Here is a 7,556-nt window from a genome sequence, read left to right as displayed (position 1 = left end):
CCAATTTTTTCAAAGATCTGTGGGGCCATACCATTGGCAGGCCACCACTCAATTCATCAAAATTTGAGCTTGTGCCCATTTACTTGAAACTCCTATTCATTCTATTTGCAAAATTTCTTCTATTTTTAATCACAATACTTGAAGTAAAAAATTTCAAAATACAAAACTATTTTAACATCTTTTGAAAAGTGTGAACAACAGACACACTCTCGTTGAACTCGTGAGTAGTTGAAGCGTACATCAGCATCCGCCTCGAAAACGGTTACGTTCCAGAAGAGAAACATGGCTAAGCACAATGAAGAGGACCTCTGCTTCGAGCAAAATGCTTTCACAATCCAAAAAAAAATCAAAAAAAAAGCTCGCTAAACTGAAAACTTGAAAGGGCGGCTTAGGCAATAGAGAGCGTCTCGGTGGACTGAAAACCCGAAGGGGCGGTCCAGGCAAAAATTAGGGGCACAAAAAAAGGAATATATTCCCGGTGGACTGAAAACCCGAAAGGGCGGTCCAGGCAAAAGTTAGGGATTTTCAAAAAAAAAATAGTTACAAAAAAAAATGATAAAAAATGACTGTTGAAGCATGCCTGAGGAAGAACACTCTACGCCGGTTTACAAATGGCGACTTCTTCCAGACTTTTGGTTAAACAATGGGTTTGCTCCCCAGGAGGCATCAGTTGCTACCATGTGTCGGGCTTCACCCCGTCAACGGCTCAATTTTGTTCACAATAATCTCCAAGGAAGTTTGCCGAGTGTTTGTACTGCAATGTCAGTCCGCCTCCCATCTTACCTATCTTGTCTCGTTCCATCGAGTCACCTATCATATACAATTCATACAAATCATACAAATTACATTCATACATTCATACAATCATACATTCATACATTAATACTTTCACACATTCATACACTCATACATACGCAACATATACACGACATCATTCATACATGATTGCATTAGTCACCAAAATCTTGTTTCAGTCGTATATCTTCAGTTCGGTCTATACTTATCATTGAGTCAAGCCCCAAGTTTCTACACATGAACATCTGGCATTTGCCTCCTCATCATCAAAAGTGTCATCCCCGATGTGTTCGGTCCAGAGATGTCACTCATTATAAGCCCGGTGGATTCCGGCGAACTCTTACAAAGCCGAGTGGATTCTCGCATATGTTTACCAAGCCGAGTGGATTCTCGCAAAAGCCGAGTGGATTCTCGCAAATCTATTATCAAAAGCCGAGTGGATTCTCGCAAAACTCTTATGAAGCCCAGTGGATTCTGGCCAACTTTTATCAAAAGCCGAGTGGATTCTCGCAAATCTATTATCAAAAGTCGAGTGGATTCTCGCAAAACTCTTATGAAGCCCAGTGGATTCTGGCCAACTTTTATCAAAAGCCGAGTGAATTCTCGCAAATCTATTATCAAAAGCCGAGTGGATTCTGGCCAACTTTTATCAAAAGCCGAGTGGATTCTGGCCAACTTTTATCAAAAGCCGAGTGGATTCTCGCAAATGTTTATCAAAAGCCGAGTGGATTCTCGCAAATGTTCATCTTGTTTCAAGCTGCCAGTCCCAAACAACGGACCGCTTGACTTTACCTTTTATCTTGTTTCGAGCTGCCAGTCCTAAATAATGGACCGCTTGAGTTTGCCTTTTTATCTTGTTTCAAGCTGTCAGTCCCAAATAACGGACCGCTTGAGTTTATCTTGTTTCAAGCTGCCAGTCCCAGACAACGGACCGCTTGAGTTTACTTTTCAAATTCTTTCAAGCTGCCAGTCCTAAACAACGGACAGCTTGATTTTACCTTTTATAACGTCTCGTTTTCTCCAGTGTCATCCCCAGTGTGTCTGGTCGAGAGTTGTCACTAAAAAGTTTCGTCTTCGTTAAAGCTACTGTTCTCAATCAATACGGTAGTAGACGGTCATTTTCCCCAGTGAAACTACATTCCCCCCAGCGGAGTCAGATCCCTTTTTCTTCAACGAATTAGGGAATCTCGTTGTTGTCTCTCGTCTCAGTCAAGTCATATTTGTCGTCCTACATTCATACAAGCATTTCACGAGCATTCATAGCATCTTAGGTCCAAAAAAGGTGTATTGTGTATTTAAGTCTCTTCGCTCCGATCGAATCAAAGATTCCATCTTCAAATCTCCGGACGAAGAAACTTAAATAGGGGCATCTGTCATACCCCAATTTTTGACCTAAGATACCACCGACACACATCGTTTAATCCTGATCGATCTCTGTCTTTTCAGTGAAAAATTCGGCAGAGAGGTATTTTAAAATACGTCATATTTCGTTCCGAGTCGGACCCTCCTTTTTATTTAGTGGTTATTTCCATCTTTTATCTTGTTTGAATCTTTCAAAAAAATCATTTATCTTGTTTAAAATAATTTAATTTTTATTTAAATTAGTCGTTTTTTTACTTTAATTAGTCATTCATTTTTTTTAATTAATTATTTCTTCTTTAGATAGGTCCAGAAGTTTGTATAATCATTTTTATTTTATTTTCATATTTCATTATTTCTATTATCATTTTTTATTTCTTCATAAAAGTCTAAAAAGGGTCCAAATCCAAACAACAGCCTGGCGTTCATCGGTACCAATCCAGTTCTCAGTCTCATCTGCAAACTTAGAGGAACAGAATCACATTCATCCTTTCTTTCCTCCCCAAGCCACAGGATTTTTGCTCATCCTCAACAAACCCTAACAATCCAAACCTGTCACTATAAAACCAGACGCCAATTCATCTGCAAAGGGGCCAATTTTCAACACAAAATTCATATCAGTCGCAATTCACAAACAATTTTCTTTCACAACCTGTAACACGCACAAAAGCCAGTATTCATAGAAAAAACCCAATTTTACAACAACTTTAACACACATCTCATAAACCAGCAAGCAATAATCACATCACCACAATACAATCTTACGCACAAAATTCCAGTACCCATCATCAATCGAACTGTCGTAACCACACAACCCACACAAACGAAACAAACACAGGGACCAGGCTGAATCAAGCTGTCATAGCCACTACACCAGCAACACATTTTTTTCCCCATCCAAACAACCAAACCCCAAGCACACTGTTCGGACCACAACGTTCACGAACCGACCGTAACCCGAACGGTAAACCGTTTCACAAATCCAGCAGTACGTACCAGATCGTGAGTGCAACGAAACCAACAGCAAGGCACACCGTCACTAACAACAACATCACTCAAAGGAAGCCGTACAAGAACAGGATCCTACAATCCGACCCAAGTCTGACGGAAGCACTACAAAAGGGTATATCATTTTTTTTTCTTCTTCTCATTGTTGTAGATGTAGGGGCTGTTGATATAGTTTAGGGAATTTTGATTTGAATTTTGTAATTAAGAATAGGAGAAGAAGTAGTAACAAAAAAAAGAAGAAGAAGGGATTTAGGGGAAACGAAATAAATCGTAAAAAAAAACAAGAAGAACAATTAAGGAGAGAGAAGAGAGAGCTTAGGGAAAATGATAGAGAAGAGAGAGAAAGATATTTGAGAAATGAAGGTTTTCTCTCTTACAAGCACTTATATAGACCTCTCCATTCCTGTGTTTGATGGTGCACCGCATCAGCGTGTACCCAAGCGCCTTGCCCCCTTGATTGTTGATCAACAGTCTGTGTTCCTCCGTGGTGATTAAATCCAGGCCGTCTGATCAATCAGACGGCCCATTGCCAACCGATTAATATTATGCACTTAATAACCCACCCAGACCTTTTTAAACCGACCCGCTTGTAATAAACCGACCCAATTCGGTCCCTCTTTAAGCCCAGTCTTGTCTTTTACTGTCTGCACCCCCATTTTATTTCCTGCACCTCTATGCATCATTTTTTTTTTAATTTTTATTCATGCATTTAATCTTTCTTGCATTTTTAGTTTCTTAAATTAGGTTGCATATGCATTACTCATTTACTTATTTATTTGTGTATATTTCATTTTATGTCATTTATTGTCTATTACGTGAAATTTAGATTGCATATTAGGTTTAGATGCAAAAAATTCATGCATTTCTTAGTTTAGTTTTAGCATTGCATATTTTAATTTAGTCTTTTTTATTCATTGTATATAACTTAGAATGTGATTAGGCTTTAATGTAATTTAATTTATTTTTTGCGTGGAACTTAGAATGTAAATATAGGCTTAATGTAATTTATTTATTTTCTCGCAGACCATAGAATGTATAATAGGTTTTTTTTGTAATAGCTTAGGTGCATGTGTGCGTGAGTGGGTTTATGTTTACTTTTATACTTGGTAGTTTAGGTAAAGGCCCTTGTGGTGGTCCAACGCTACCATGAGGTCCCTACGCTTTTATTTCTTCATGCTCCGTTAGTTTAATTTTTATTCTAATTATTCAAAAAAAAACAAAAACATGCAAATAACCAAAAAGCCACAAAAATATTTTCTAAATAAACCTTGATCCTAAATCAAGTGACCATTTTTCTATTTCTTTCTTAATCAAATTTCAATCCATTTAATTTTACTTTGAGTAATTTTTCTTTTAATATAAAATACAAACCAATTCATTTTGCTACTTGGCTTTTCATTTTAAAACCTTTTTCAAAACTAATAAAAAATACACAACCAATCAAACGTCAATTTTTACCACGAACTACGTGATTTTGATCCCTCACGGGTACGTAGGCAGAGGACTCGTCCTCTCAAATCAATAAAATGTAGATAAACTAGGTCTCCTTTCTTTTATCATTTCAAACTCCATTTTTTTTCAAAACAAGCAAGTTATAACACATTAATTAAATGAAACCAAGAGGTTCCCGTAGAGTACTACGGACATAAAGGGTGCTAACACCTTCCCTTTATGTAACTAACCCCCAAACCCTAAATCTTTTCAAAATGTGGGTTGTTTGAACTTTTTTCCCCTTTTCTCAAAAAATTAAATGTTCAGTCGTGAAATAATAAAGTGAGTCAAAAGCTAATCAAATAGCCTTGATTTCTGAAAAATGACGCGACATACGTCATATTCGACTGGGAGAATTGACACAACACAGATGACGTCAAAATCAACTTCAGAACAAGTAAATTTCGATGTCATTTCGTCATCATCTTTTGTAAGATTCTCTTTTACTACGGAAAGAGGAGGAAAAATTCTTTCAGTGACAGGTTTTCTCACCATTTCGAAAGTAGCCACTTGTTTTTCTTTTCCTTGTTTAGTATTTGTAACATCCTTCAAAGCATCAGCCTTTTTCTGGCGTTGAAATCTGCGCCATTGAGTTTTAGTCATGGGATTTTTCCCTTTGTAATTATTGCTATAGGCGAATTTCTTTGAATCAGACGTTTCTTTCTGAGCATTGGTACTAGTAACTCTCTTCACCAAATTTGTAGGTGGAGAAATGTAATTGGACTTCCTCCTATCAAAGAATACCCATTTTTCAGTAGGGGATTTTGAAGGTGGAGCAAAAGTTTTCATTTGACTTTTCTTTGAAAACGTCTTTTGAGTTGAAGCCCTGTAAGCTAAATCACTTCTATTAAAATCAAACTTAGGCCTTTTGTCAACCCACTTTCCTTTCCTCTTCGACTGAGGTTTGAAGCCTTCAATGTTTCTTGCAGCTTCTTTATCGAAGACGGCACTACACCTAGGGCATATCATAGTTGTTGAATTTGAGATTTTGCACCTCTTCAGGAAATCAACCAGATCCTCCTCTGATGTTGGATATGAAACCTTCATCTTTTCAGCATATTGGCCTTCAATAACCATTTTGTTGTTGCAAATATGGCCCTCAGTAACCATTTCAACATCATTCTTTCAATAATTAGTAACGTTTTTGGGTTTACCAAAACTTTCAACAACACTTTCAACAATTTCGATGACGTTGACATCAGCTATCTCAACATACATGGAATCTGCTTGTTTGAGAGGATATGCGTCTATTTGCATAGGCTTATTCAATTTGTCTCCAAATGTCAGCCTTCCTTCATCAAGTGTTTTTTACACTGAATCCCTGAAAGAAACACAACGAGAAGTGTTATGGCCTAAATAACCATGAAATTTGCAAAAAACCCTCTTTTTCCGTTGTTCTATTGGAGGCATTTTGAGACATTTTGGCACTACTATTATGCCTTCATTAACTAAAAGGTCAAAAATTTCATCACCTTTAGTAACGTCAAATGAATAAGTTTTCGACGGATATTTTTCGTTTTTTGGTTCCTCGGGATTCTTGCCATTAGATGGCCTCAAAACTTTACAAGTATAAGGAGGGCCAGGTTTTAACTCTGCAAGATTAACCTCGCTATTTTCGACAGCATCAAAATTTAAATCGAATTTTGGATTGTTGTCATTAGTGTCGACGTAAGCGACTTTTTCTCTTTTACTGAACTTACTGGTCTTTGCTTTCTCAGCCTTAAGCCTTTCGACTTGTCAGACTCTATCAGTTAATTGTGCTATATCCCTTAAATATTGGGTATCTAGTTTCTTTCGAATAGAATAATCTAGACTGCTAGCAGCCATCTCGACTAACTCATGTTCAGGCACTTAGGTAAAACATCTAGCTTTTATGAGTAAATCTATTTAAATAATCAATAGACTCTGACATTTTACGTCGAACACTGGCCAATTCTTTGAGGCTAATTTTAGATTGGCCCATGTAAAACTGTTCATGAAATGTCTTTTCCAACTGGCTCCAGGTAAACATGGAGTGTGGAGGTAGAGTGGTAAACCAAATGAAAGCATTTTTGGTTAGAGAACTTGGAAAATACTTCATTCTCAAATTCTCATTGTTTGCCATATCGCCAGCCTCAGCTAAATAACGGGCAATATGTTCAACCGTAGACTCATTAGTCTCTCCACCAAACTTAGTGAATTTAGGGATTTTCCATCCCTTAGGTAACTCTTCTGCCAGGACATAATCCGACAAAGCTTATACAAAATTAGGCTTATGTAAACCCATATTGAAACCGTTTTGGACTGACAAAGTTTCGACTATATTGGCTATGTTATTTCTACCATCGAAATTGTTTTGCTGGATTTGTCAAACTACTTGATCAGCATCTTAGTTCCTTTGAACTAATATTGGGTCCCCCTCAGGCTCCCCTTGTGGTTGTGGTTCGACAACAAGTTGTTGCATTTGGGCTACAGGGACTCCATTATTCAGTCTTTCGACAGGTGCTTGGACAGGCCTTTGGTTTTGATTTTGAGGCATTGGCCTATTTTGTGTAGGAGGAGCGCCGAAGAAATAAGCAATTCGTCCCATTTGGTCAGTAGTGTTTGGTAACTATTATGAGTTTGTTAGATCAGGGGGTTAAACACTGTACCTATTTGTTGGGTTAACATATTGACCATTTCATGGTTACTATCTTCCATTTGTTGCCTTAAAGCAATTAAGGAAGCATTAGTTAAAGTCTGTTGAGGGTTTGAACCAGGAAAACATACCCCAGGATGAAAGAATGGAGAATGCATTGCGTTCAAACTCTTTGAAAAAGAGGATGAATTAGTATGTAGGCCTGCCATAAAAGATGACGGCATGCCATATGGTTGGTTTAATTCTATCGAAAAACCATGTATTTTTGATATAATTGGCTTCCAAA

This window comes from Medicago sativa, chromosome 2 (assembly GCF_051527215.1).
Source record: "Medicago sativa cultivar Bolivia chromosome 2, Bolivia_mono, whole genome shotgun sequence".
Classification (NCBI taxonomy): Eukaryota; Viridiplantae; Streptophyta; class Magnoliopsida; order Fabales; family Fabaceae; genus Medicago; species Medicago sativa.
This window is presented reverse-complemented; position numbering follows the sequence as displayed.